The following is an 11,218-nucleotide window of genomic DNA, read 5'->3' as shown; positions in this document are numbered from 1 at the left end:
TGAAGTAGTATTGGGTTTGGGGAGGACGGGGACTCCTTTCTATAAGCTATGTAGATGTAGGGTATAAGTTCTGACCATAGTGTATAATAGGCCGTGGTTTGTGCACCTAGGTCAGCAATAACTTTTTGAAAAAAAACCCTATTTTTTATGGATATTATCTCTTGAGAAATGGGATTTAAGAATGACAGGGAAAGGTTTGAGGTGGGGGTCTGGTCAGGAAGTGCATCACACCCACCCACCCCAATTTTCGGGGAGTACCCCATCCATCGGGTGTTGGGCCCGGGGGGGGGGGGGGGGCACTCAAGATCGGGGGGCTCCCCCCGCTCTCCCCTTCCCTTTTTTCCACTTTCACAGTTGTCCCCTTCGTTCCTTTTCTGCCCCTCCCGCCTGCAGACGTCTGCCCTTATCAGCCATAGTCGTCTCCGCCCCCGGACCCCCCTCGTCCCCCCGCCTGGGACCCCTTCGGCGGGCCCCCCACTCCCCCCCCCGGGGTGTTGGGTTGCGGTTGGCAAACACTTATTTCAGTGAATAGTTTTATAAAGCATTCAGGGGCCTTGTCGGGCTCCTCCAGCCCTCTTGTTTAAATTGTAGTATTGTAGTAGTTTGTGTCTCTGACTCTCAGGTTAAAAACAAAGGGGGCCAGAATGAAGCACTGGCCAGTAAATTAGTTCAATTTTATTCTAATCCGCTCCCCACTGAACATAACTAAATTTTAAACATTTATTATGTAAAATGCAACCATTTATAGGGATGTGTCCTCGAGTCGTGTGCGCATTCTTTATAATGCCATCACTAGCAAAAAAAATCAAATTTTCAAGACTGTATTATATATCTACAATGTAAGAATCGAATTCAAAATACCGGTACAAGGTACTAAGAAAGAACTAACAATGAAGAAAGAAACTTACAAATTATACCGGTAATACCCTTGTTATAGGTGATAAATACATTTCTGACTCTTGTGAGCTTAAATTTCCACCATCAACAAACAAGTCATTTCTTAGTCGAAGTCAAATGGCATGATCTTCCTTAAAAAAATTAGATTTCTGCTCTTGCAGCTGCCTTCCCCTGCACAATCATTATCCACAATTAAGATTGTTTCTTACAAACAAACAAACAAACAAACAAACATCACCACCAGGTAAACAAAGATCTCACCTGACAAGATAGTAACGATTATACCTTCTCCGCTCCCATGAAAATATGCCCACCCGAAAATAATCACCCCCTCCTAAAAAAAAAACATGTTAGGCACCAAAGTCTTTCCAATAATTTTTAATGATTTAGGTTATATTTAGTTTAAGTTCTTAAAGAGCAATAGAATTTCTCCGATTTTCTTACTCCTACTGTAGTTAGTGGTGTTTTTGTTGGTCATTATAATATTTTAGAGACTTGATGTTTATCCGATGGATGTAGACCTTGTTTTAAAATTCACATAGTTACTTTTAAAGAGTTATAACATGTAGTCGTATACTTGTGCGTGCTAATGTATTCCCTTTCAAAATAAGCAACGCAATTGTTTTTCTGATAAGGACCCCCCCCCCCCCCCCCTTCCGAAAGTCTTTAGAATTAAAATAACCTCGGGTCATATCATCGAAGTTTTATCTGCAGTATTTTGTACGTGATTGAGGGGATGGGCATTCGGTAAGCTCAAATTGGCTTTGATAGTATGGTAAAACGTCAGGGCCCATTACCTGGACTCCTGAAAATGTAATATAAACTATAAAATAGTTACAATTCTAGTAAAGTAGTTTAAAGTAGATTAGTTAGGTATGAAATGATTTTTCTAGAAAGTCAGATTTTTACTATTACTAGTAACATCATCATTAAAAAAATTGTTTGCATAAGACTATGATAATTCTTCGCTTGGGTGTCCTTCTTGGGGAAAAGAGATGTGACCCCTGTTTGTTTTTTTTTTTTTTTTTCTTTTTTTTTTTTTTTTTTTTTTTTTTTTTTTTTTTTCTCCCCTTTTTTTTTTTTTTTTTTTTTTTTTTTTTTTTTTTTTTTTTTTTTTTTTTTTTTTTTTTTTTCTTAAATTGTTTTTTTTTTTTTTTTTTTTTTTTTTTTTTTTTTTTTTTTTTTTTTTTTTTTTTTTTTTTTTTTTTTTTTTTTTTTTTTTTGGGAAAAAAAAAAATTTTTATTTTAAAAAAAAAAAAGAAAAAGAAATATAATATAAAAAAAAAAAAAAAAAAAAAACTCAAAAAAAATTTCTTTTTTTTTTTTTAAAATCCCGGGGTGAAAAAAAAAGATAAAAAAGGAATTTGAAAATTTTTTTTTGGTTTTGATAGAAAATTAACTTAATTTTTTGGTTTTTCAATAATTTTTTTGCGGTTTTTCGGTTTCTTACAAGCCCCAATGTCCCCCTCCTGTTTGGTATTTGTTGTCGTTAGTTCAAATTTGTTTTCAAAGATTCTTCCGAAAATTAAATAGTCTACCCTACGATACTTGTCTTGTCATAATTCTGGCCTAACAAATTGGGAAACAACTTTTGAGCGACTCCACCAATATAAAGGCGGTATGAACAATTTTTGGACCCTACCCATTCTCGTCCCCAGGGCCGCTTGTAGCTCTTAGCCGGCGAAGCCTGTGCACGAGTAACAAGTGGTTCTGGGGACGCATGAATTGATTGGCTGGATTTTAACAAAAGAAACAGCCAATCAAATAAGCCGTTTCAAAACTCCTTTGTTATGTAAGATTTGAAAACGGTTGATATGACTGGCTTGGTTTGAAACTCCCTTTATTAAAATCAAGCCAATCAAATCACGTGTCCTCCGAGTCACTTGTTTCTCGGCCAGGCTTCACCGGCTAAGAGGAACAAGCTGCTCTGGGGTCGACTGCGGTCAAACGTCAGAAATATGCAAAAAACAAGAAAAGCACTTCAAAGATAAGGTTTTAATTTTCACAGTTCAAAGTTCAATACATTACCGGTATTCTGACGATTTACTAAGTTTTTTGGAGCTTAAGGGTGCGTTTCTTTGGGAAAATCCAAAATTGGATCATTGATCTCGGATCATACGGATACTTTGCTCCCAAAGAAACGAAGAATCCGAAAACGGATTTTTTGCCATGACAACCCCGTAAACACATTTCGCACAGAACATAAAATATCAGCACAAATTTACTTTCCGTCGAATGTATCCTAGCTAAAATAATTTAAGCATACAAAATCTTTTACAAAAACCACACGTCTAAGTAGATCTTCTTTAGCGTTAAGCACAATGTGGCGAGAAAGCATCTGAAAGCGAAGAATGATTGCGAAATGATCAGTGCAAATTTAACTCGTGACAATTTCAAAAGGATACAACTTCCGTAGGCACACAGTGGCTGTTCTAGAAAACCTGTATCCCGTTTAAAATGATACTACATACCTATCTAAACCCAAAAACCGGTTTTATAAAATATTTTATTTATCCACAGAAGGGGGGATTTTTTAAAAAATGAAACAAAAATAAAACATTTTTGGAAATAGAGAAAAAAAAACAAAAAACGTTTTTGGAACAAAAAAACGGATTTGGATTTTTCCCAAAGAAACGCACCCTTACTAAAAAAGTTCTATGTGTTTGTAAATAGCAATATGCGATCTTGTCGGCGCCATTTTGTCAAAGAACTTTGGCTCGAATGCGGAAAATTTAAAAAGTAAAAACACTCGTTTACCTGAAGAAATGGAATTTTGTTTACACTCAGGTGCTATTTTATCTATCCTTGCTCGTACTAACACTTCATAATAAACGAAACTCCCCGAAATAGAAAGAAAAGTGCCTGAAACGTTTGACCGCGGTGAAGCTCTGGGGACAAGAATGATGAACGGACTCGGCTACGTTTACACGGACCGGTTATCACGCACGTTCAGCCTCCCGCATCGAAACGCGGTCGGGTCGGGCCTTTCGACTCCGACTGTTTCGGTGCGCGCGCTCTCTTCGTGTTTCCCGTCCCCCCCCCGCCCTCTGGCCTCCTCCCGTGCCGTCGCCCCCCTCCCTCGCGTCCCCCCGGGGTCCGCGCGGGCGGCCCCGTGCGGTTCCTCCGGCAGTCCTCAACGTCACCAAACAGCACTCGCTGTCCCAGGGTATGCGCGGCAATCAAAACTAGAGAAAACACTAAGAGACTTAAGGGATTCTTTCTTGCATATTCACCGCAACTTCGATTCGTTTATCGTCGAAGGATAAATTTTTTTTATTAAAAATGCAAATTTATATCTACACTGATTTGACAAAAGGTGGACTCCGGGATCCGTGCTCTAACGTCGGCCTTCAAGCCAGTCCCGCGCGCGAAAGTTGAGGGGGGGCTTCGTCATGGAAGGTTGTGCCGGGTAGCTGAGTCGTAGACCAAGCAGCCCTAGGGAGCCCAGGGTCAGGCATTGAATTGCTGGCTTGCTAGGGGGTGGGCATGATCAAGTTTTGTGTCATTTTCACCAGACTTTGCCAGTCAGAGCAATGTCATGGTATTTTAATGATGATTGTCTTGTGTTTTGCAGCTGGCTGCAGCCCTGTGGCAGCTTGGCTGTCATCAGGGGTGACTAGGCACTCCACCTAGCCCGCTGGTCTAGCCAGGGGGGCTCTCAAGGGGAGGGAGGGTGGCTGTTAGTGAATTTCAGGCCTTTTGTGTCAGCCTGCCGGGCGCCTTTTGTTTAAACAAGGCAAATATGTTTAAACATAAGAAAACTTATTCTGAAGAGAACCTGAATAATTTTGCGTTGTTACTCCATACCTGACCTTATGTTACCTAAAATGACAGAACTAATTAATACCCAAAATTCCAAGACTAAGTTGCTTCTGCCCTTGGCAGATCGAAAGGCCATCAACTTAGTTTTAATCAATAAATAAATGTTTTAAAATACCCCAGGTTCTTTTATTTTAATGTTGTTTAAAGACGTTTTTCAAAACGAAATTAAAGGAGTTATGGCACAATTTTGAAAAAATGTTCTGTAATGTACAAAATTACCTTTAAATCAGGTCAGTGAAAGAAACCACAAAATAACTGTTGACTAACATCGAAAAACACCAAACTCTGAGGTTGTAGCAAACAAAAGAGACAAGTGTTATTAACATCGGAAAATATTGAGATCGACTGCGAAAGTCGAACTTGTAAAATGTGCTCTAAACGTTTCATATGCGAGACAAATGACGTAATTCAGTGCTTTGTGCTATACTTAGAGATGTGGAAAATTAAAAAAAAAAACTGAACGACAAAAAAACAAAACAAAACAAATCATTTAGTATTCTCTTGTAAAGTTGACGCTAATTAAAACCTTTGGTTGAAAATTAAAGCGGGAGGTCCTCAACAGTGATCCAAATAGAATTTTAACACATTCATCCAATAAAAACAAGGCCACGGAGAGTTTAAAAGAAAACTTCTCATTTCGTTTGGACTCAAGGACTTAGTTCACGCAAATTTTTCAGGCGCACCGCCATTTACGGATTCTGTTTAGTGAATGTTTTCTCGACAGGTGTTGACCTTTATTTGTTATTTACAAACGTTCTCAAAACACCAATGGTATACATAACATTCAGAGAAAAATAATTCACCTCCAGAATTTTTAAAAAATATATTTAATCCACTAACCGATCGCTGTATTGCTTAATAGATTTTTCATTTTTATTTCGTTCACTCCGTAATTTCTCAATAAAAAATTCACACCTTTTAAAACTGGAATAAATAGTTCTTCATTTTTATTTTGTTCACTCCGTAATTTCTCTATAAAAAAATTCACACTTTCAAAAACCGGAATAAATTAAAATAATCATATTAATTTCTCCGTGGTGTAATTTATGTCTTCGTTTGTTCAGTCTGCAGTTGACACAAAAAACTGTTCGTTTAATAAAAAAACAATCGTTGTCAAAGTGACTATGCAAAGTGTCCTTTCAGCTGCAGATATGAGTTAGCTTTTTTCAAGTCATCTCGCATGGTTATTAATTATTGATAAAAACCACGGCAGGTCTCTATTCAGCACAGCACTGTTTGGCTCGTTGTTGTGGGAACGAAACGAGATTCAGCTCTTCGTTCGTACGACTCGTGGTTTACATTTCGAGACTGTTTCTTTTTTCCTTGAGTGATTATTTTGCGGCTCGTTCGGCGTTTATTTCGATTTAATGGCTTGAGAAAAGTGAGAAAAACATGTCTGCTCGAACTCCTGCGTGCGCGGCCTGCGACGAACCTAGTCCAGGCCCTGTGAGGCGATTGTATTACCAGGCGAGAAAGCACGGGCCTTTCTTTCCAATACTGGAACAACAGAAAACTGGTCTCAAAGCGCATTTGTTCTCCGGTGGTCGAGTTGCTGTATGCACTGGTTGCTCAAGTCATCTTCAACGACAATGGATTGCATATGAAAAAAACTGGACGCCTTTAGAGAAACGAAAGTACACGCTGCTAGCAGGTAAATGAGCTTATCTAGACCGATAGAAAGCTAGAAAATAGCGCAGGATAGGTTTAAATCTACTTCAACTTATGGCTCGACTATGCAATAGATCATGTAAAGCCGTGCACGTAGAAAGTGTCCAATAATGCAAACCAATCGTTGACACAGCTTGCCAGCTATGTATCGCTGATTATAGCATGTATAATTTTTTGTTAACATCGCGACTAGTAGCAATTGTAACTTTCAAGGTAGTTTTAACATAATATTGTTATTTCAAGTCACTTTCGGCAACCACAGGCTACGAACAGAGTCAACAGGGTATATAACTGCCCTGGCGTTCTACCATTGCAAAAGCTTTCCTCTTTAAGTTTTCGTGCCCGTAATAAATTTCGTGCATTATTTTGATGAAGAATACAAATAAAGTGTCTCACCGTAGACATTATTTAGAATATACCACGCTCAAACGTTAATTCTTTGTGTCTTTCCATACCAAAAAACCGTGAAAAAACGCTAAAAGTCGCTCGAACTTCTCGCATTGATTTTGTCTAAAAATGGCTTTATAAAGGCTGTCTGCAAGAAACATGTAATGAAAGCTTGAAGTGAAGAGAAGGGAATTTATGAGTCGTAGTATCAAAATTAATATGCATATTAGTTCTTTAACTGAAATTCTTCATGCCGACATTGATTAATTAATGGCGCCGTAACAAAGGTGATAGCATGAAACTGATGAAAGACAACTTATAGTCAAAATGTGGCCTATATTGGCCATATTGTAAGCCTAAAAGTCAGGATCATTTTTACAATGGACAATAATATTGATTACTAGCAATTTCAGCGTTAGAAAAATTCCAACTGAACTTTCGTAACGGCAGGCAGCTGATTTCAACGGCAGACGAATAGCGTGCGGGCAGTTATAAACAACTTTTGCCGAAGAGAGATTATAAAAATTCATAATCACACATGACAAAATCTGTGATATGAATTGTCGATAAGCGTGCTTCTTTCCCAATTTGCTTTTGGGTTTAGGTTTTGGGTTTTACATTTAAAAAAAAATTTATATTTTTTTGCAACAAAAAAAAGGCCCAAAAAAATTATTTTTCCTTTAAATAAAAAAAAATTATTTAGGTAACCCAAAAAATTAAAAAAATTGGAACAAAAACCTCAAAATCCTAGTGACATGGTCCCTTAAATTAAGCACAATTATAGGATTTTTGAGAGATCAAAAAAGTCTGAGAAAGCACTGGCTTTAATAGGAGATTCGTCGCTGCGAAGAGATGACACAAATTTGTTAGAACGCCGGAAAAATAGCAAAGTTCAAGTCAACAAAAACTCGTTCTTCGTAAAGAAAAGCAGTTAAGCTAGAACTTTATAATTTGGAAAATCGGACACCTGAGCTCTCCCGCGAGGAGTGTAAATGATTGTGATTAGTTAGATTTCTCAACGAGAAAAACAACATCAACTGTCAACTAATCAAACCATTAGTCATTAGAAGTACTTCCTAGTGATTTCTTGGTGGATTGTCCAAAATAGAAAAAACGCTCTAAAAGTATTACCTGACTCGTTAAAACCACTTAAAGAAACTGAAAAAAAACAACTGTTTTTTTTTTAATATGTGTTAAGAACCTTCTTTTGTTATAAGAATTTCGAGACTGTAAAAGGTCAAAATTTTAAGAACAGATATTCTTAAAACGAACCCTTGGCTAAGAATTTTAATGTTTTCCATTTGTTGCTGATAGCGATTTGCACGACTTGAATGCGTCTCGAAGTGATTTATCGCAATAAGGCGAACTCTCTCCAAGGCCTACACCCTCGGGAGCAACTCAAGCTGTCTGTCTTAGAGATGTGTCTATCTTAAAGAGAGTTTAGTGAAAGACAAACAAGTGAAAATCGTTCAGAACCAGCCAGCCAACCCATGCCCATCTTAGAGAGGTGTCCGCCTTATAGTGTTGTCCGCTAAGAGCGAGTTGAAATGTACCGCATTGTTCACAAAGTTGGACAGTAGTGTAGCAGCTCTCGTTAGCTTGTAATATAAATTCTACTGCTCCTCGAGTGTAGCAGTTGCTATTGTTTTGGGGGCTAGGAGCATTGTTCGAGCCTGTTGATTGTTTTATTGTTCTCTCGAATGGTTTGCAGTAGTGTAGCGGCTCTCGAAAGCTTGCAATTCTACTGGTCCTCTAGTGTAGCAATTGCTACTGTTTTGGGGCTAGGCCTAGGGGCATTGTTCTAGCCTGTTGTTTGTTCCAGTGTCCTCTCGAATGGTTTGCAGTAGTGTAGCAGCTCTTGTAAGCTTGTAATATAAATTCTACTGGTCCTCTAGTGCTACAGTTCTATTTTTTGGGGGCTAAGGGCATTGTTCTAGCCTGTTGTTTGTTCCATTGTTCTCTCGAATGGTTTGCAGTAGTGTAGCGGCTCTCGAAAGCTTGTATTTCTACTGGTCCTCTAGTGTAGCAGTTGCTATTGTGTTGAGGGTAGGCCTAGGGGCATTGTTCCTGTTGTTTGTTGTATTGTTCTCTCGAAGGCTGGCGAGCCATTCATGAAAGACCTTGGGAGAGCTGCTACTCAAAGCAAGTCGGATATAATTAAGGGTGCATGTGTTCGTTTGGGATCAATCCGCAATATAAATAATTGGAATAATGCGAGTTAGCGTTTGTTTGGCTGCTCTTCTCATTCCGGAATACTTGGATTTCCGTTCCACGGCTATTCTGCTCGCAGGAGTAGAAAAACGAAGGGCAGCGGGTTATTCTGCTCCCAGGAGCAGAATAACGCAGCTTTAGAACACTTCCAGGCTCAAATCGTCTAAAAATTTCGAACGGGAAGCTCTAAGTCAAAAATAGACGTTCTTGTAAGAAGGAGAGCAAATGCAGTGTGACTGAACTTCTAGTGCTTTGGGCCAGACTGATTCTGATTCAAAAATAATTCTAAATTTATTACATCTTTGCAGCTGACAGAGCGCAGAGGATTGACGAGCCGCAGGAGGTTGCGTCAGACGACCACACCGCAAAATCACAATGGCGTAAAGCTACCAAAACAATCACATCGCAACAACACGTCATGCACAACTTACAACTGTCACATGACCAGCTGTCACGTGACCGCTATCACGGACGAGCCAAGCCCTGTCGGCAGATTCAAGATGGCCGCACAGCGAGTTCAACATGAAAGAGAGGCCAATCCAGCTGGTACCAGTCTCCATGATGTGGTTCAAATGGTTCGCGATGCAAATCCAGATTACGATAGCTCGCGAACTGATAGAAATCGAGCAAATTTACACCTTCCTGCGTTAGCGAGAGGCTCTCCTTCAGAGAATCACTTGAATTGGGGAGCCTTAGATTTACAAAACACGCTCCCGCAAAAATTACGCGAGAGTACGGACATTTTGATACGCAAAGTAGCAGAAATTCAATACGAAGAGAGCCTGAAACAGTCGCAAGAAACCATCCGCGAGGCGCTGGACCGAGTTAAGAAGGCACAAGACCGAGCGCAGTTTGTTAAGAGTCTAGGGCGAGATCTTAAAGAACGCCTTTACAGCGAACTAGAGTTTAGAGACGCTAACAAAAGTCAGGGTGATGATAGCAGAGGAAAGGCTGTTCAGACGATTAACGATAAGGACGATTCAAAACACAAGCAAATTTTAAAAGAACTGGCTAAAGAGAAGGAATGGCAACGAAGGACTGAGACAATGATTGCTAAACAAGAAAAAAGAATTGAAGAGCTCAGACAAGAAGTAAAGATGGAAATAAGAGGTATTATGGCGGAACAGAATAAACATTACGAGGAGATGAAACAAATGCTGAAGGATTCCAGAGCACTAGTGCCACACAATGGCAGCGATCATGCCTATGTGAGTCTTGATGGGCAGTCAACTCATTCAGGATCCAATTTTGAAGAACGTTTCCCGAGTAGAAAGAGGAGGCGTAACAGGGATCCCAACACACCTACTGCACAACCACAGTCACCCTCAAGCACACCAGAATTTTATATCCAATAAATGACAAGTTTTAATACATAGTTCCAGATATTTTAATAGCTATCGAACACGTAACAGTTTTGGGTATTGTTTTCATAGACTTCATACTCATAAGTAAAATACTCCATATACTCTATATTAGGTATAATTAGATTTTATATAAACAACTATTTGTATATAATAATATTTATGAGGAGCCAAAGCGTGTATTACCACTTAAATACGTATTCCTTGGGCGCTGTGTGTCGTAAAGGGCGTGCAAAGCTTTGTAACATACTGTCACAATAACGTGACAGTCGTTTAAGAGCACAAATGTAAGAAGCACGAGCAATACAGCTACATCCTTCAAAATCGGCGAATAAAAACTTTTTCCTAGTATTTTAACTTTACAATTCATAAGTTGTCCAGAATTTAATTTTTGTAAAAGATATTTGCCGTCGGATTCCGATACAAACACTGTAATTTCTACCCGCTTTGCCTACTCTTCAAGAAGGCGTCGAAAACCGCGATAAGGCCTATCCATCAAATTCTTTTCTTGCGAGCGATAGGCTTGATATATCATGCGATGCAGCCAAAATTGTAGAGATTTTCCAAGGAATTTTTTTCGTCCCAAATAAATTAAACTGATAAGAACTGGATGGTTTGAACGGACAACCAAGAATTTTGAACACCAACAGAAACTGTACAGAACTCAAGTACTTAAACAGTGGACAAATAAAGAAGCATTAGTGGAAATATTTAAAGGATAATAAACACAAACAGATAGCCTCTATTTGGCTTCAAAAATCTGCACGGATATTTGCCCTTGGAAATTACCCGTCCCTCGAAACTTACAGTTTTCCTCGGTCTGGCGCTTCAAACCATTCGTTTTTCGGAACAGATAATGTCCGTAGACAAGC

At 38.9% G+C, this 11,218-nt stretch overlaps 1 protein-coding gene and 1 pseudogene across 2 annotated transcripts in view; one reads left to right on the top strand and one right to left on the bottom strand.

Moving 5' to 3' along the window:
* LOC144638227 (zinc transporter 7-like) overlaps nt 1-11,218 on the bottom strand; it is an 86,885-nt gene that overhangs the window by 64,131 nt on the left and 11,536 nt on the right. The gene's annotated exons all lie outside the window — the stretch shown is intronic.
* On the top strand, nt 5,885-10,759 carry LOC144638700 (uncharacterized; annotated as a pseudogene). The gene is made up of 2 exons (XR_013567988.1): nt 5,885-6,370; nt 9,294-10,759. The product of XR_013567988.1 is annotated as an uncharacterized LOC144638700 (transcript).

The sequence above is a fragment of the Oculina patagonica genome, chromosome 14 (assembly GCF_052425735.1).
Source record: "Oculina patagonica isolate OP01 chromosome 14, crgOcupat, whole genome shotgun sequence".
NCBI classification, from domain to species: Eukaryota; Metazoa; Cnidaria; class Anthozoa; order Scleractinia; family Oculinidae; genus Oculina; species Oculina patagonica.
The sequence above is the reverse complement of the archived record's forward strand: the minus strand, read 5'-3'. Positions and strand labels throughout refer to the sequence as shown.